Source organism: Pinus tabuliformis, chromosome 6 (assembly GCF_031772625.1).
Source record: "Pinus tabuliformis cultivar Carrire ecotype Pingquan chromosome 6, CPIR1, whole genome shotgun sequence".
Classification (NCBI taxonomy): Eukaryota; Viridiplantae; Streptophyta; class Pinopsida; order Pinales; family Pinaceae; genus Pinus; species Pinus tabuliformis.
The window spans coordinates 886,805,774-886,826,314 of NC_142292.1; the positions used below are offsets into that span (position 1 = coordinate 886,805,774).

Below are 20,541 nucleotides of genomic sequence, written 5' to 3' on the forward strand. Positions count from 1 at the left end.
CTAACTCATTAGAAACCCTTCATGTACTTTATGATTTATTCCTACCTACTTGTTCTGTTAATTAACAAGTTATTTACCATGTAAATACTGAAAATAAATACAAGTACATGCTCAACACATTAGAGACCATCAACTGAAGGAAAGAAAACAAGCACACAAGTGACACCGTTGTTTTTCGACCAATGTCCCTGGAAAAACCCAATGTGGGAAAACCGGTGCAGCTATCTGAGGGTTTTATTATTATGCAGTTTCTGAATACAATCTGGGTGCCAAAACCTGCTCACCCAACAGAGAATAATCTCGGCAGTAATACCTCTCCTTCGGAGACAGATGCTCCCGCTGAAACCCTAGATAAACACTCCGGCAGCTCCTCAGCTCCAATCTGCCCCCCGAAAAACCCCAGCATCAACCTCTTCTGCCCTATGCGTCAGCTTTCCCGGTAGTTCCGACTGTTCCCGGCAATTCCAGCCGTTCCCAACAGTTTCGGTTGTTCCTGACAGTTCCGGCTTCTGCCCTCGGCGTCAATGTTCTCAGCTGTTGCGCTAATCCTCCCAGCACTATCTTTGCCTCTCTGCTTCTGTATTCACTGCCCCTCAACTGCAACTCCTGATCACTTTCTCAACTTTCTCAGCAAACCCAGCCCCAGAAAGTCGAAATCTTGATCTCTTGGTGTGTTCTCCAAGTGACCCTCAAGCCTCCTCTTATACTTTTCTCGTTGACAAATCAACAGCCGAGATTAAATCCCTAATCAACGGCTAAGATTAGATCTGGCTTGATCCATGACTTTTGGACCATTCTAACACAGTTTTATATTAAGTCACATAAATATTCTATTTTCCCTAAGTTTATACATAGGAACTCCATTAAAAATATTAATTATTTTAATATTTCCCAAACTATTTAGAACTTGCCCAAACCCTTTCTGGGTATTGGAGATCTCATGTGCCTTAGCCTCTCCACCAATTTTCGTGGCTAGAGCACATTCGATGCTACTCCAAATAAACAATGTCTCATACTTGGGGCACTCACTCTGTAGAATAATGCTCCTCACAGACTCAATCATGGAATCACATCCCTCATAAACCTCTCCTAGGATGGGTTTGTTTGTATTTGCAAATTGACACAAAGAAAAGATAGGGTCCATGATCTAAATAATTAGATCTACCCTCTCCCACCAAGCATCATCTAGCACTGTATCCTTCACTCTTTTAGAGGCTACTTGATTTGTCTTTCTCCAAAAAGACCAAAATTCAAAAATAACCATGGCCCCAAGAGCGGTCTTGACCTCCCTCAACCTCTTCAACATGATGAATGAAAAGGCAAACCGTGTATCAGTAATCTTCAACAATGATATATTGTTGTACTCCTTGTAGATAATGAGGGCATTTGTATGATTTTGCACAAAGTTACGAATATGTCGTGCATCCTCAATAATGTTACCAATCCAAAGCACATCATAAGCAATGGATTTCAGTGCTAATTTCAATGAATGGACAATGCAAGGTGTCCAAAACACTTGTGGATATTTAGCTTCCACAATCATGCCACCAACCTTGCAAACAGGTGCATTATCTGTAATGATTTGCAAACAAGAATCAACACCTACATCTTTAATAACTTTAATAAATAACTCACCCATAAATTGTGCATCCTTGTATTCTCCAAGTGCATCCACTGCTTTAAAGAAAACTGGACCATTTAAGAAAGACACCATGAAGTTGATGAGTGGGTGTCGTGTTGGATCTGTCCATCCATCAGAAACAATGCTAACCCCAGATGTTGGCCATGATCAAGGTTGGAATTTGGATTCCTCTTTACCCATCATACATTTTTTTTTTACGGTTTAGGTCTTTACGCTGCCCTTCAAGAAACGTTATGTTTAAAATTTTGTCGTTCCAAAGGTGATTCTTTCATAATAAATTAACCCTTCACCAATAAAGGTTTCATTAAAAACACATATCTATCATAAAAAAAAAAAAAAAAAAAAAAAAAAAAAAAAAAAAAAAAATGACCATAACACATAAATGACTTATTGAATTCTCAAATTTGGTTTGAAATTATATGGAACACTCACAATAAAATCTCCATAACTCTGAAATCAAATGTCCTTGACTCAGACATGCCATAACATGATATTACTAAGGAGATCTTATGGGACGTATAAGATGACCAACAAAGTAAAACTATGAGATGGACTATCCTCTACATCCTCTCCACGATCATAATCACATGGAATCAATGTGAGGGTCCACCGTGGAGAGTTTGTAGTCAAGTAAGTACAATGTATAAAAAGTGTTTTAGTATTTCATAAGCTTCATGAGCCATATCTTTCAAATCTTTTAAGTGATATGTTGAGACACTCAATATCTGGTGCAGATTGTAGTCGAAGCGACACTTCCACTGTTCCATAGGTGATATTGTGACATAGGATAACTTTCATAAGTGAGTGGTGAGTCAGTGACACTGTGACAGACCTCTGGCCCAAACAATCCAATAAAGGTGGGTGGCCAATACACTCAGGGAGAGCAAGTGGGAACAAGCAAGATTGTGGTCCAAAATTATTGTGACAAGGAAGATGTTTCGTTCTTTTAGCTATGTAGGTTCGATGATGCACTAACACACTCATGGATTGATTGTTTGATTCATTCAAGTGAGAATTTTAATGATGTTTGCATAAGAGATAGATACATATTCATTGGATTTCAAGGAAACTATTTGGACTTGGATTCTAATCCAACTTACCCTAATCAAATGAACGAATTGTGAGTTATTGAACGACATTCCTTCTAAGGAGTACGAAAGATATATGTTTTCTTACCCTTGTACCTTCTTGGTGACACTTATGGGAATTCAATCATATTAAGATTGAGCATCTGAAGAGATCTCATCATGAACAAAACATTTCAAACCAAGCCAAATTTGTTGTGTTGTGGGCATATATATATATATGAATGGCATTATTTGATATAAAGTCTCTATTAGACTAGATTCTTATTGATCACTTAGTTTTGTAGACATAAGGAGACTAGGTAATAACCTTTGTTGAATGGTCTCAAATCCATTTTCCTAGTTGTGTGTCCTTAGGCTTTAGGTGCTTTTGTGCAAGTTGTAAGTATCTTAATTCCTATTTTAATAAAAATATGTTTCACTTTCTATGTGTGTGCATATTCAAATTCACTTGAGAGCTCTATTCAATTGGCAATGTCCACTCACATGCACCTCAAGCTCATCAACAAGAAAGCAAATCAATGAAAGGTCAAAAGGGGCCTAGATAGATTTACCCATGGAAAATTGATATCTTGCAAAATTAATGGCACAAAAGAAAATAGAGAAAGACTAAGAATGTGAAGCCTAGGAATAGAAATACACAACATTGTTACGTATAAGTTTATAATTTCTATTCGTAATAATTCCTAAAGTATAAAAGAGCCAAACAAAGGTCATTTCTAGAAGGTTTTGTAAAAAAAGGTTTCCAAGGTAAGATATATACATTATCATGTTTACAATTGAGTTCTTCAACAACATTTCTACATTTATTATTTCTAATAAATTAAAAAATAGTTTTGAGTGATGTTTTAGACTCGTTTCATTCTGATGGTATTGTACAACCAATAAATTAGGTTTTGTTTTACTTGAACCCACTTAACGTATTACAAGTATGTGTTTCAATAACACACCTTGTTGGTGATGGATAGAGTAAAAAATAAATCATTAAATATACACACACTTCTTACAAATTTTTAAAAGAATTGTGTTTATAAATTGGAATTGTTGACATTTTTTTTTAGTTCTATGGTATGTCTTAAAATTTCTTTTGTTTGGCTAAGAGTTTGATTTCATGGAATGTACGGAAATAGGTTAATAGGCCAAGACTAAGAGATATTTTCTAAGAGTGAAAGTCAAACTCGGACTCCGAGTAGGGTAATTCCAGGGAGTAGTTTTTCTTGAATAACCATGACGAGTCAACTTGCGTTATGGATAGCTGCCAGTGAAACCATGATGATTCAACCTGCATTATGGATAGGCTAGATGCCAGTGATGATTGTCCCCAATGTGAATTTCACCACTGAATTATAATCAATTTTCCCAATATATTAAAAAAAAGAGAAAAACAAACAAAAAAATATTAAAATATTATAGAAAGCAATTCACTAAATTCACTTAATATATTTCAAGTATATTTTTAACTAAAACATCATAAAAAACACTCAACTTTTAAAAAAAAATATATTTATCAAATTTTAATTATTTAAAATTGGAGAGATTTTTAAATATACTTAATTAATTTATACATTAAAAAAATAAAATTATTTAATCCACACAAATCTACAATTTCTTTAAAAGATACCCATACTTAATTCCAATCCCAAAAAAAACTAAAATACTTAATAATAACCGAGCTCTGAATAGCAAGATGGTCATGAATAATATCTTTCAGCAAGTCTTGTTGAAACCACAATCACGGAACTTATGGTGCAGACAAATTTTAATTTCAGCGGACCATTTATGTAAAATAAAGTCGAGGAAACTGCCCTCTAATTCTCTCAATTCTTCATAATCATCATCCTAAAGTAGTTGGGTTTTTCTAAAGTTTATTTGTTGATAAGATCATTATCGATTTATTATAGTGTTCCAAGTTGAAGTGGAAAGGTGTCACTCTTTGGATATGATATTAATAACATTTTAAAAAAAACCTTAAGCGTCAAAAATACGTTCTGCATCCTTCCAAACACGTCAGGTCAGACGGTTATTTAAAAAAATTCAACGTATTTTACAGGTAAAATGGTCTCTAACGGGCAAAATGCCTGTCAAATTCCAACCCTGGCCATGATGCTTTCATAGGCTCAAGCATTTTTTGCACCTCTTTTTTTGCCTTCATCAACAATGTGGTTCTAAGCTTCTCTGAACCAGGAGGCACATACCATGATGGAGACTCGTGAGTTAGAGCTCGGCACATCTCAATAAATAGAGGTGAGCGTGCAACATTAAAGGATATGAAGTTTTGATAGAAAAAGAAGGCAATGGTGAGATCAAGCTCTTCCCATTTCTCTTTTTGAAAAATCTTGTCCATTGGACCAAGTGAAATTGTCTTTCTTTTTGTTGCTTGTCCCCCAATAGAACTCTCAAATGGAAATTTGGTGGTGCCTTTCCTCAAAAATGGAAGGGGGTCATCATTCTTGGTTTTTCTTGATTTTGCAGCCACATTTTCCATACCAACAGTGAACTCTTTTTCCATTTCTTTCCTCTTTTGTAAAGGAACAACTTTACGAGCTCCAACTCCACAACCTGGTAAAGCCAACCACACGAAAATATGTGTTTGTGAAAGTATTGTGGCAAAAGTTGCATCTCCAATGCACATTGCCTCCTCCCTTCCCCTTGGTGCTTGGCCCATCCTCTCTTGTGACATATTTCCACAAGGGATATTTCTCACTGTTGTCTTTAGGAGGAAGTCTTCCCTCAACATTACTTGTAGAAAACTCTGATGATATTGGGGGAGGAGGGCCATCTCCAATGGAGGCATTCTTCCCCTTCCTTTGCCCCTACCTGCTGCCCTTGATTGAACCATGAATATTGTAAAAAAAATAAACAAAACATGCACAAATTTGTAAAAGAAATGCATATACAAACTGTTGTAATAGAAATGCAAAAAAATAGAGATGAAATGCACTTACCTAGTGCTTGAATCTCCTTGCCGAACGCTCCAAACCCTTAGCTCCTTACTCCAAACTTCTAGCAGCAAACCCACAGCTCATTGTTTGCAAAAAGGAATGAGAAAAATGGTAAAAAATAAAAAGGAATGTGTTGTTTTAAAGCCCGCGGGTTTCACTTTTACGGGATTCGAATCCCAAAATCAGGATACGACCGAGATTCGATCGTGTCCCATTAGGACACGTTGTGTCACGTTTTAGGGATTCGAATTCCCTCAAATCGTGTCCGATTCGTAGGATTCGGGCACTTCACCAAAAATGGACAAATCTGATTTCAGAGCTTGTAGCCCTCCTCAAGGTTTCAAGAGCCCTTCTTTTTGTCTAAGGGTCTCTCTTTGTAACAATAATAATAAAAGATCTTGTTGCCTAAGGGAGCTTGAGATTTTCCCATGGTATCCCTTCTCCTTACTTAAAAGGGAGGACCTCTCATGCTCTTAGTTTAGTTTTCTTTTGCATTAGTCTTAGATCTGATTACTAACTTTTCTTCTTCCTCTCATTTGATTAGTTGGAGTTTCATTGTCATCATATTTTAGATCTAATCTCGTGGGTTACATTTTCTTCGCATTGCATTTTGGTAAGTTGATCTATTTGCATTTGAGGAATTATCTATCTTAAACTCATTTGCATTTTAGATTTAAAGTAGTCTTTCTATTATCTTCTTTTTAGCAATCTCATATGCCATCATTTACTTGTGCTTTCATCATATAATTCCCACTTGCTTCCACTGTCACAATATAATATAAGTGGAGAACATCTTAAGGAGCACTTTCCATTAATGGCATAATCAACATTTCTTTCATTTCTATTGTTTCATTGAGTAACCTTAATTTGCTTCATTGAATCATTGTTGTAAGGTGCTTTAAGTGATTATCGTAAATCTTGATTATAATTGGATTGGCATTTCCTTTATTGAAGCATATTGTTACAATTGAATCTCATTGAAGCATTTGCATTTCTAGATCAGACTTGCATCTTTAAAAAATTACCTCCAAGCATAAGCTTGCGTGATAGAAAGTTTAAAACAACCTTCTCCACCATTCAATTTAAGGAGCTTGATAAACAACAATTAAAATGAGTGACCTTGCAGTTCTCTTGTGGCCCGGTCCCTTGTAGGAACGGAGGCACTTGGGTTGCTAGAAGCCCTGTGTTAATGTGGGAGCTCAGTAACAAATTCCAACCATTGCATTGAATTCCTCTTTTCAAGAGGACCAAAGTTGACCTTTGAAGCACTTGATTTGGACATGGAAAAGTGTAGCTTTGAAATGAAGTCCACAATGTCAAAATTGTCAAGGTCAGCCTAAGGACAAATTAGGCCTCCAACACATATAAATACAAGTGACCTCAAGCCCATTTGGACATCACATCACACACTTCTCTCTCTCTCTTCTTGGGTTCAATACATCTGAAGTTTCTAGCGAAGTTACCAACCTGGCCGAAGGTGCAGAACTGTGGTACCAAACTAGGTGCGGAACTGTGGTACTGAACTAGGTACAGAACTGTGGTACCAAACTGGGTGCAGAACTGTGGTACAGAACTGGGTGCACAACTGTGGTACCTAACTAGGTGCAATACTGTGGCATCTAACTGGGTACAGAACAAGTTGAAGGTACAAAACTATTGATACTTTGATTTTGACCAAATTTTATTATTGGCTGATATTTTGGTTTTTGGTTGGTTGTTCTCTTGGATACGTCAAACTTTGACCTTAATTATTAATTTTGGATTTGGGCTCATTGTACTCTCTATTGAACATTTTATGACAATCTAATAGAAGAAGAGTTTCAAAGGGTTTTCCCCCTTGTGGGGTTTTTCCCTAGTCATTGACCAAATATTGTCTCTTAGTTGCTTTCATTGTGCATTTGTATAATTGTTCTATCTACTATTGCTCTATTTTCATTGGTTAATTGAAGAAGTGAAATTGTTAAATTGGATGCTATTGGATATTCTTGAAGTAATAGTTGCAGCATAGAACAATTGATGAAACATTAACACAGTATCAAAGCTGAGGTGAAAACAAGCCCAAGAGACATAGAGCAAGAGCATCCATCTTCCAGCAAGTGATTGGAAGGGGAAAATATTTTGGTAAAAATGTCTACCTCATACTTCAAGGACAGTGAAAAGCTAGCTAACTCATCTAGCTTTCCAACATGGAAGACCAGGATCAATGTCACTTTAGATGAGTATGATGTCTTGGAGCATGTGGAAGGGAAGATTTCACCTCCACCAGAAAATGCTTCTCAAGCTGCCAAATCCAAGTACAAGAAAGGTGAGATTAAAGCTAAGAAGATCATTATTGATTCCTTAAGAGATCATCTACTTGTTTATATTTCATCTCTGAAGATTGTGATATTCCCACCTAGTGACATTGCTAAGGGAAATATCAATTTTTGGCCAGTTTTGAATTAATTCACATTAGCACTTCGGAAGTGTGGGTTTAGAGGCCCCGCATGTATTTTTGATCAAATGCCAGTCCAAACATTAGAGGATGGAGGAGAAAATCGAGCCACTAGTTGTACATGGGGGCCACTCATAGAAAATTGCAGCCGACATGGACAACACTCTCTCATTGGAGCGAAGTTGGTGGGGGAAAGTCGAGTTGGGCCGACATGGGCATCTTGGAGGCTCTTTGATAAATAGAGCAAGATGCACTCATTGTGGTCATTCATTCAGCTATTCAGAAACTTGTCTTTGGCATAGCACGCTCGAGCAGAAGCCAAGTCTGCAAGTGTTGTTTAGCACACGAGTGTCTCTGAGCGGAGATCTCAACCCTTGATTCGGTGGACTTCGAGTGCCAACCCAAGGAGGGAGTTCCATCCTTTTCCGATTGTTCCAGCAATGGGAGTGCGAGTTTGTGTGGAGGAGAAACTAGCAACAACGCTAGGACTACACAATGCTTGGAGAAGACACACTTGGGAGTTAAGGGGTGAAGGGAGTTTGGGCCTAAAGCTTGAGGTGGAGTCCGAGGAAGTGTTGTAGGGGTTTTTCCAGCATTTAGACGGAGAAACAAATGCAACATCTTCTACAAGCTACATCTTTTACTTGTGGAAGAAGGCCAAGCATTTGGGGTCAATTTTGGAGCATCAAAACTAGGACAAACCCTTTCTAGGCTTTGATGGGTTTTTGACAAGGACCTCAAAAATAATTTGGCAGAATTTTCTGGGTAGATTTGACGGTTCAAACAGTTGTCCCAATCTAGGCAGAGCTAGAGGAGCTAGAGGAAATTTGGGCCGAAATTCCGAGGTCAACATTTGGCCAATTCCTTCATGGGTTTTTGTTGGTTATTAGTGGAGAGGCCGAGGTTAATTTCCCAGAATTTTCCGAGCATCGGAGGAGGCCCTAGTAGCAGATCTTCACACCCAACAGCGTATTTCTAAGCAGTTCAGCGTAGTGCTAGGAGATAGAGCATCAACATATTTGAGGGGGACTTTTTATCATTAATTTCGGCTTAGCTAGCTTGCCATGAACAAGCCCAGGTGCACTCTTTTCAGCACCTCATTGTACCCTCTTCATATTATAATAAAATGGCTCATCAACGCAGTTTTTGGCTTTAAAATGGTGTTCTGATGCTTGAGTATTTTTCTGTGTGTTTTTGGCTATGTTAGTTTTGTTTATCATTGTATATTTTCATTAGGAATATTATAGTGATATCAGAGCCATAATCTTGGCTCAACCTGTGGGAAACCCTTCGTTTTATGACAAGACCAGAATAAAAGCTAAGAAATAATGGGAGCCAAGGAAAGGTTAGAATCAAACAACATGGCAGTAACCTTGAATGAGGTGATTAGGATGCAACAAATGATGATTGATGTGGGGGAGAAGTTGATTCATTCCGCAATTAGGAATCTGGACATGATTGCAATTGATGTGGAGTTATTGGGAGAAAACTGGAGGGCATACCAATCATTGGGTCATAGCATTCAAGCGTCCCTCTCTATTTGGGAGTTTTGCAAACTAAGAGGAATGCACAAACCAATGGAGATTGAGTGGAATTTTGCTAGGATGATGAAAAGGATTAAGGAAGAAGATGAGAGAGTAGTTCAAGGGGCCATGGTTGGCAAGGAGACAGTTGAGCATACACTCGTTGATGAGATGCCATCCGTTGTTGAGTTATGCATTGATGAGGTATCTTGGGTTGTGACCGAGATCTTAGGTGATAGTAGCGCACCACAGGTTGATGAGGTGTCGGACACATCTCCACTGTTGATGAGGAGCCAATAGGTACAGAGGCATCCAGATCTATGACAGAGTTGTTGGACAACAATCAACTACAACTGACTCGTGCGCATGTCTTGCATGTTGGGTTGTATATGGAGGAGCAATTGGAGGCTCATGTCGAGCTCATGATGGAGAAGGATGTGCAGCCATCCTTTGGGCTAGCAATTGATGAGGGGCAGCATAGAGACCCCACGTTGGGATTTCACCATAGTTCGCTTCAGAAGCGCACTGACAGAATCTACAGCGTTATCAGCCCATACCTATGCATTGGATTGAGAGAGGTGGAGTTGCCTAGACATACCAGAGGGGATGACCATGTTAGCAGTATTGTTGGGTCACCTTTTCCCATTAGAGAGAGAGACAGAGACAGAGCTACCTAGTCAAATCTCATGTGTTGACCTGGGTAGCGGGATGAGACGATCGAATTTGCACAAGGCGCAGCATCCGCATGTTAGGGTTGTTCAATGTGCAAGAGTTTGTGCATTCAATCCCTCTATGGGGGTTGGATACCGAGAGATTTTGAGTTGGTACCCTATGGAGTGGACTATGGAGATGGTGGCAGACCAGGGTGTAGCTCAGCAGGAGCTTCCAGGCACTGGTGATACCGGAAGCCCAAAATGGCATTGGGATCTGAGTGGGACTACCTATCATTTCCCAGGTATGTCAGTTGACTATGACCTAGATGGTACAATTGACCTAGTAGTTGAGCGTGCACATTCGCTAGGGGAGTCTCGGTCAGCACCAGTGGCCAACTAGTTTATGGACATACTCCTTTGGTTGTCTTGGTATGATGATTGTACACAGGATCACGGGGTGATCAACATACTCCGTCAGGAGTTTGTCGGAGGAGGTGGTATTAGCAGGCCACTAGACAGTTCCTTGTATGGAGCTAGGGACTCTTCACTTTTGTGCGGGGCACAGAGGACACAGAGGAGCAGAGCAGTGGTGGCATCACTGCTAACACATAGGGAGATTCGCTTCTCAAATCCCTCAAGGAGGATTTGGAGTGAAGATCCATTCATCGGCGGGTATAGTGATGTGACGATGGAGGTGATGATATTGATTAGGTGTGGGCCGACACGTAGAGACACAACTCTAGGCCATCACATCCAGGGATGTGTGGGAGTATCTAATACTAAGCAGTGGACTACATGTGGACATGGAGGTGCATGGTGGTGTATTGTAGTGTGTTGGGTTGCATTGTGGAGTAGGAGTGCCTTACATTACATTGAGTACACGCAAGGAGTGACTGGTGCCTTGACACAGATAGGATGTAGGACGATATAGGATGGTATAATCGTAGCCGAGGGTATCAAGTGGTGTACAGGAACAGAGTGCAGCATATAGTGGCATGTCAAGGAGTACGGCGATACTTGGTGGTATGCAATGACACATGATGCAGCGCAACGGACTCTTGGAGCGTTGCCTCCAAGGAGACTTATGGACCAAGGCATTGGGTGTACCATTGGATGCAACTCACCTAGGATTGATGAGGACATTGTTGAGCCTCTAGGGACACCATGTTTTGCGAAGACAGGGCTTCGAGGGGGTTATCAGCAGATCCGCGACAGAGAGAGTGTCGTCTAGAAGATTACTCTTGAGCATTCCGCAGACTTTTGATCATACCCTTTGGGACATACCTGCCCATCATCCTCCAGTGTTGCTTACAGTCACAAAGTGTTTGGTTGTTGCCCCTTGACACTCTACATTCAGGTAGCGGAACATGAGAGGCTCACCCTAGACAGTTGGATGAGACATGGCATGTCATGAACCGGGAGGAGACTCTCCAGTTGAGACACTTGGTAGGTGCATAAGTTATCAGATACAGGCTTAGGGATGGTGTGGTTGATGGCCGACGTAGCATATGTTCCACCCCTGGGCTCCCACTTAAGGGACGGTGGATGGTAGACTTCATCTACAGGAGGGTACCCAGACTCCGAGCAGTGTCCAGGTGTATTATCATGAGTTGGGATAGCGGATTTCATTGCGTGGTCTGGCAAGAGCAGGACAAGTTCGCATGCGTGAGACATACTCCTGTAACTTGGGGTCCACCCAGGGAATACATATAGGGGTCATAGATGAGGGTCATATGAGTTCTAGCAGGTAACAGCGTTACACAGCGACATCCTGTGAGGAGTGGGAGTTATGAACTCCTTGTATGTTTGGGGGATCCAGGAATCTGGTTGGCGAGCGGATCACTCCACTTTGTGATGAGCAGGGTCATGGCAGAGGATGATCCAATTCACTTTGGGTTTGACACATGGGGGATCACTGAGACCTCCACTACATGGTGAGGCAGACTTGTCCTGTTATGGCTCAGGGTTGAGATTGGCAGTGGAGGGGTAGATATTGGCATCATAGAGATGCCTAGACAGGATGAGCTTGGCTCTCACAGATTTTTTGCCACTAGGCCTCGAGAGGGGAGGATATAGTCCACGCACGATGGGGAGTATGTCATAGTTAAAGTAACTCAGCGTTAGCATGGTGGCACCACTCTAGGACTAGCAGGGAATCAGGGCATTACAACTCTTCACAACTCAATAACCTTTAGGGGTGAGCTAGCTACTACAGGGGGAGATCATGCAGATCTTCCATTGGGCTTTAGCAAGTCACTGATGCAGCAAGGGACCTCTGATACTTGCACCGGGCAGAATAGTGAGTGGAGTGAGGGGAGCTTCACATTGGACAGGATGGCCTGGGATCCTAGTATTGAAGGATTCTTTCATGTCAGGACAGTGCAGAGGTCAAGGACAATTCAATGGCAAATTTGCGACCCTGGCACATTTTGCAGTGACAGTGGGGAGCAGCGGCTAGAGACGATGCTTGTTTAGGCATTGCTTGAGGACAAGCAATTTTTGGCGGGGAGAACTGTGATATTCCCACTTAGCGACATTGCTCAGGGAAATATCAATTTTTGGCCAGTTTTGAATTAATTCACATTAGCACATAGGAAGTGTGGGTTTAGAGGCCCCACATGTATTTTTGATCAAATGTTAGCCCCAACATTAGAAGATGTAGGAGAAAATCGAGCCACTAGTGGTACGTGGGGGCCACTTAGAGAAAATTGCGGCCCATATGGGCAACACTCTCATTGGAGCGAAGTTGGTGGGGGAAAGTCGAGTTGGGTCGACATGGGCATCTTGGAGGCTCTTTGATAAATAGAGCAAGAGGCACTCATTTTGGTCATTCATTCATCTATTCAGAAACTTGTCTTTGACATAGCACGCTTGAGCGGAAGCCAAGTCTACAAGTGTTGTTTAGCACACGAGTGTCTCCGAGCGGAGATCTCAACCCTTGCTTCAGTGGACTTCGAGTGCCAGCCCAAGGAGGGAGTTCCATCCCTTTCCGATTGTTCCAATAGTGGGAGTGCGAGTTTGTGCGGAAGAGACACTAGCAACGACACTAGGACTGCGCAGTGCTTGGAGGAGACACACTTGGGAGTTTAGGAGTAGAGGGAATTTGGGCCTAAAACTTGAGGTGGAGTCTGAGGAAGTGTTGCAAGGGCTTTCCCAGCATTTTGGTGGAGCAGCAAACACAACATCTGCTACAGGCTATATATTTTACTTGTGGTGGAGGGCCAAGCATTTGGGGTCAATTATGGAGCATCAAAACTAGGACAAACCCTTTCTTGGTTTTTGACAAGGACCTTAGAAATAATTTGGCAGAATTTTCTGGGCAGATTTGAGGGGTCAAGCAGGGGTCCCAATCCAGGTAGCAGCTAGAGGAGCTAAGGGAAATTTGCGCCGAAATTTCGAGGTCAACATTTGGCCAATTCCTTCGTGGGTTTTTGTGGGTTATTGGCGGAGAGGCCAAGGTTAATTTCCCGGAATTTTCAGAGCACCGAAGGAGGCCTTAGTAGCAGATCATCACACCCAGCAGCGTATTTATTGGTAGTTCCATGCAGATCTAGGAGATACAGAAGCAACATATTTGAGGAGGACTTCTTATTGTTCATTTGGGCTTAGCTAGCTCGCCTTGAGCAAGCCCAGGTGCACTCTTTCCAGCACCTCATTGTACCCTCTTCATATTACAATAAAATGGCTCAGCAACGCAATTTTTGGCTTTAAAATGGTGTTGTGATGCTTGGGTATTTTTCTGTGTGTTTTTGGCTATGTTTTTTTTATCATTGTATATTTCCATTAGGAATATTACAAAGACTTCCAAAGAAATGTACGATAAGATTGTTGGCATGTACGAATTGAACAATTTGAGCCACATTATGGATTTTAAAAATCAACTCAAGGATTCTAAGATGCATGAGGGAGAGACTTTGCAATCATTCTTCATAAGAATCACTGTGATTAGCTACCAACTCCGGACTGCTCAAGAAATTATACTTGACAGGGAATTGGTGATGACTGCCCCTAGTGGCCTTCCTTCATCATGGGACATGTTCATTACTTCTATCAACAATATGGAAAGAATCCCTTCTTTTGATGAGCTACTTGCTCTATGCAATCAAGAGGAAAGACTGATGATATCTAGAGGGGGAATTCAAAGACCAAATGAAGCAGAACCCACTACCTTTGTTGCTCAAGGGAAGAAGGAGAACATGATGAAAGGAAAGAGAAATCCATCCAATTCAAGAAGACCTCCTCAAGCCAATCGGGACCCCAAGGATTTAAGGAGTGATAGAGATGTCCAATGCTACAATTGTCATCAAAACGGTCACTATGCTCGAGATTTCCCTGAGAAGAGAGAAGCTCCAAGAAGAAATTCTTCAAGGTCCTACAACAATAACCATGGCTACAACAACAACAAATCAAATGATAGAAGAGATGGTAGAAGGAATGATAGAAGAAGCGACTCTCCTGGTGATCGTGAAGAAGGCTATTATCCATAAAAATTCCAAGTATAAGAGTAATACTACTAATCAAACTAAATATATTCTTATTTCTGCACTTACTAGTTCCTCTCCTTTGGATACCTGGGATAGTTGGTTGGTTGATAGTGGGGCCACTCATCATTTCTCTGAATATAAGGAGGTTCTCTCTAACTTGGTAGAGAGGGAGTCCAATTTTAAGATTATTCTTGGAGATAACTCCACTCATCCCGTTAAAGAATTTGGGTCTGTTAAATTTCACTTGGACTCTAGGGAATCTATTTTGCTTCATGATGTGATGTATGTGTTGAGATTGAAGAATAATTTGGTATCTATATCTGCTTTGGAGGACAAAAGAATGAGGGTTGCATTCATCAAAGGAAAAGTACTTTCTTGGCCCGTTGGATCCTATATGAGAGATGCTTTCACACTGGGATCTAGGCTTGAAGGACTCTATGAGTCACTGGAAGACCTCTTCTAGCTATGGTCCATGATACAAATCATCAAAGCGAACTATGGCACCAAAGGCTGGCCCATGTTCATTATGATGCTCTTCCAAAAATGACGAAGTTGGTCTACGAAATCCCCGATGTTCAACCTCAACATGTTGGAGTATGTCCAAGGTGTGCCAGTGGAAAGAAGTCAAGGGGACCATTCCCTATAGCGAGAAAAAGTCTAAAGACATACTTCATCTCATTCATTCTAATATATGTGGTCTAATGCTCGTACATTCACTTGGTGGCCATCTCTATTACATTACCTTCATTGACGATTTTTCAAGGAGAAATTGGATATATTACTTGAAGCACAAGGATGAGGCCTTCGAGAGGTTCAAAGAGTTCAAGGCATTGGTCGAAAATCAAACAAGAAAGAAAATTAATATCTTCGAGTCCAACAACGGTGGGGAATACATTTCAAATGAATTCATAGACTTTTGCAGGAAAGAAGGTATCAAGAAGGAGACGATTGTGCCATACTATCCTAAAAAAAATGGAGTGGCTAAGAGATGACAAAAAAACAATCTATTGTAGAAGTTACCCAAGCCATGCTTCAAGATCAAAAGTTGCCTAAGTTCCTTTGGGTTGACGCAACAAACATTGTCGTATATGTTCAAAACAGGGTGCCTCATCAAGTGTTGGACGACAAGACTCCCAAGAAAGTATTCATAGGCGTCAAGCCTGATATTGGTCATCTCCGGATTTTTGGCTGCCCTGTGTTTTTTCATCTGTCGAAGGACAAAAGAAACAAGTTGGAAGCCTCTAGAAGAAAAGGTACATTTGTTGGATATAGTCAAGATTCCAAACCATTTAGAATATATATTCCTAGTCAAAGGAAGGTTGAAATTAGCAGGGATGTAACATTCGATGAAGATACTTGGAAAAGAAAGGGACCTTCCTCTGCCTCCCCCTCCCGAGAAGACGAGAGTGATGATATGGATATTCTATAAGGTCCTTCCATGTCGGAATCCGAGAAAGATATCGTTGATGATCCCATGGAGCCTATGGACCCCTTGGATCCTCCTCCAAGTGATCCTCAAACCAAGAAGAGGCCACTATGGCTTCGTGATACGCTTCAAGATGTAGAGTAACATGTCGTTGCCCATAGAACATTTAAAGAAAGCAAGAAGCGATGCAGGTACCACGCATATGTTGCAGCTATGAGAAATGTGATTCAAGTTGAGCCTCACACCTTTGAAGAAGTTGTAAAGGAACAAGTCTGGGAGTATGCGATGGCCGAAGAATATGAACTATTCTGAAAAATGACGTATCAGATGTTGTGCCGAGACCGAAGGGAAGATCAGTGGTGACCTCCAAATGGCTCTATAAGATCAAGCATAGAGCAGATGGAAGCATCGAAAAATACAAGGCAAGGTTTGCAGCCTGTCGCTTCTCCCAAAAAGAGGGAGAAGACTATGATGACATATTTTCTCCTTTAGCCCGATATACAACAATTTGTTCGATAGTTTCCCTCGCTGCAAGTCAAGGATGGGCTCTTCATCAAATGGATGTGAAGACTACTTTCTTACATGGTTTGCTTCAAGAAGGAGTATATGTTGAGCAACCACCAAGATTTGAAGTACATGATAGGAAAACCCATGTGTGTCGATTGAATAAAGCCCCCTATGGATTTAAGCAAGCCCTTCGTGCATGGCATGCCCACATCGACAAATACTTGATGAAGCTCGGATTTACAAGAAGCACTATTGATCCAAACTTGTACTTCAAAACGGTCCAAGGTATTCCTCTCATTTTGGTGTTATATGTTGAGGACTTACTCTTGACAGGTGCAGACCCTCTCATTCTATAATGTAAAAGGGAGTTGGCTTCCGAATTCAAGATGAAAGACCTTAGTTTGATGCACTATTTCCTAGGACTTGAGGTCTGGCAAAGAACAGCCAAGTTTTTCCTTTCACAAGGAAAATATGTTGTGAAATTGCTAAAGAGATTTGGCATGGTTGAATGCAAGTCCTTGCCTACACCTATGGAGATGAAGGAGAGACTGTTGAACCGGACCTAGCAAACCCCTCTGAGTATAGATAATCGATTGGTGCTCTGATGTTCCTCATGAATGCTCGTCCTGATATATGACTCGCAGTTAACACTTTGAGCTAGTTTATGACTGAGCCTCACCATGTTCATTGGGTCATTGCCAAGCATGTATTGAGACATCTACATGGGATTGTTAACCTTGGATTGAGATATGTCACTAGAGATGTTAGATTACATGGATATACAAATGCAGATTGGGTTGGTAGTGTTGTCGACAGGAAGAGTGACAAATTCCAAACATTGCATTAAATTCCTCTTTTCGAGAGGACCAAAATTGACCTTTGAAGCAATTGATTTGGACATGGGAAAGTGTATTTTTGAAATGAAGCCCACAATGTCAAAATTGTCAAGGTCGCCCTAAGGGAAAATTAGCCCTTTCCAACACATATAAATACAAGTCACCTCAAGCTCATTTGGACATCACATCAAACACTTCTCTCTCTTCTTGGGTTCAATACATCTAAAGTTTCTAGCGAAGGTACCAAACTAGTCGAAGATGTAAAACTGGGTGCGGAACTATGGTACCGAATTGGGTGCGGAACTGTGGTACCGAACTGGGTGTAGAACTGTGGTACAAAACTGGGTGCAAAACTGTGGTTCCAAACTGGGTGCGGAGTTGTGGTACTAAACTAGGTACAGTATAGGCCGAAGGTGTAGAACTGTTGATACTTTGACTTTGACCAGATTTGACTATTGGCGGATATTTTGGTTTTTAGTTGGTTGTTCTCTTGGATAATTTAAACTTTGATTTGAATTATTATTTTTGGATTTGGATCATTGTACTCTCTACTTAACATTTGATGACAATCTAATAGAAGAAGAATTTCAAAGGGTTTTCACCTTTGTGAGGTTTTTCCTTGGTCATTAACCAAATAGTGTGTCTCTTGTCTTTTGGTTTCTTTCATTGTGTTGTTGTATAATTGTTCTATCCACTATTGATCTACTATCATTGGTTAATTGAAAAAGTGAAACTGTTAAATTGGACGATATTGGATATTGTTGAAGTAATAGTTCCAGCATAGAACAACTGATGAAAAATTAATACACCGGGTAGGTATCGTTAACGAGGTCTTATCCTCCTTCCACGACACTTCTCCCAACAACCTTGTTCTAAGACAAGGTCTAGCAATTGAGGAGAAGACATTCACCATACTCTAGGCATATAATTTAAAATCAACCAAGACTCTTGCATCACACATATTCATTTATCTAGCATTGTCCTTTCTTGCATTTCAATTGATTATTGTAATTGAAATTGTAGGCTATCCTATACTTGCAAGTTTTTATTTATATCATTGTACTTGTCAATTTCAGGCTTGTTGTCTCTTGAATATCATCTTTACTTGAAGTACAAGCCATCTTTCCTTGCAAGTTGTATTTAAATCTCATTGCTCATAATTTTAATTGCTTATAATCTCTTGGTTTCTTAAACTAACACTTTGTCTTGCAACATTGCCTATCTTGTAACTTGAAGTATCATTCCTTTAGTTGCAAGTATCATAATCTATATTTGAGCATTGTTATTAAGGCACCGATCTCTCATTTTTCATCTCATTAAGTGTCGTATTGATCTAATTAAATCCATCTTTTAATATTTACATTGCTCATTACTAATCTTACTTGTTAATAAATTGTAAATCAAGTTACTTTGAGTGCTAATAGCCTTGCCTTAGATCTCCTAGAACTTTTTGTTTTAACAAGTTTTCCTTTAGTTTCATCCTCAGGGACTAACCCCCTTAGCTTGCCTGGGAGAGAGCTTAAACAGAGTGAGTAGGGAATAGGTGACAGCCCCTACTTTGAGCATTGTGCTATAAACACTATACCTTGTGGGCTTAGAAAATTTTCCCACATCTAAGTGTAAATCTTAGGCAACAACAGGCCCTTCAGATAACACTAGAATTTGGCCTCCTTTCAAAAGTAATTTGGCCCACCACAAGAAATGTAATTTGTCCTATAGAAATTGGCCCCTTCCAAGTGGTGCAAGTTGTTGCATATTTATTTCTCTGGACTACTAGAAATGGTTGCTATTTGATCCTTCCTTCTCCACTAAGTGCCAATGGAGAACATAATATGAGTATCATTCAAGGATACCCTCATAAATTTCCTAAGAAGTATGAAGAACGGTTGTCCACGTTCAATGGGACTAATGCAATCAGGGTTAAAATCACATGCATGAGTTTTATCGGTGTGTTGAAGGATGATTTTGGAAGAACATGTGTTTATGATGTTGTTTGCCCTCTCCTTGGAAGGAAATGCTAAGGACAAGTACCAGTATTTTCCCTTAAGTACTCATGAAAGTCAAGTACCATGTGGAATCATCTCATGGCCCAACACTCATCTCTAGAGGAGCAATGTTGCATCATCATGGTGAGAACTACTCTATGGACGAGGTACAACAACCTTTAGAGTGTTGTTGAATGGGATGAAATCTATCTAAGATTAATTTAAGGTGGTCAAATCCGATTGAATTTGGCCATCCTTGAGCCTTGAACCTTGAACCTTCGGCCAGCCTTGAACCTTGAACATTCGGCCAGCCTTGAACCTTGAACCTTTGGCCAGCCTTGATGGTGCCCCATCACCCCACCTTCAAACCCCACATCCCAAAGAGCCTTCCAAGAACCCGCCAACAACCCCTTAACCACCAACAACCCAGATGGATTAAATTTAATACCACTACTACACCGAACTCCGACTTATAACCCTGAAGATCCCCGCCAACATCCGAAGTCCCCGCCAACATCCTTAAGTCCCACCAACATCCGGAAGACCCCGCCAACATCCTTAAGTCCCACCAACATCCTGTAGACCCTGCCAACATCCTGATGACCCACCAACATCCGAATACTCCGCCAACATCCCTTGAATAGGTACCAATGACTTTTTTGGAGCAACTCTCAATGGGTCTTTGTTGTTGTGATAACACCAACTGACAAAACCCTCTCAAGATCAAGAGAAATCAGTAATCATTAGGATACATAACCATAAATCTCACCTCCTGTTAATTTTCCACTATTCTATGCTTAACACAATCACTTATTCCAATTCTTTTTCATTCAGCAATCAATTTATTCAATCTTCCAAGAACCCGCCAACAACCCCTTAACCACCAACAACCCAGATGGATTAAATTTAATACCACTACTACACCGAACTCCGACTTATAACCCTGAAGATCCCCGCCAACATCCGAAGTCCCCGCCAACATCCTTAAGTCCCACCAACATCCGGAAGACCCCGCCAACATCCT

The 20,541-nt window shown here is 40.6% G+C and overlaps 1 protein-coding gene across 4 annotated transcripts in view; it reads right to left on the reverse strand.

Annotated features, from left to right (window-relative positions):
* The window catches only part of LOC149261751 (vacuolar protein sorting-associated protein, putative (DUF1162)), a 528,477-nt gene that overhangs the window by 332,886 nt on the left and 175,050 nt on the right, over positions 1–20,541 (reverse strand). The window lies entirely within an intron of this gene.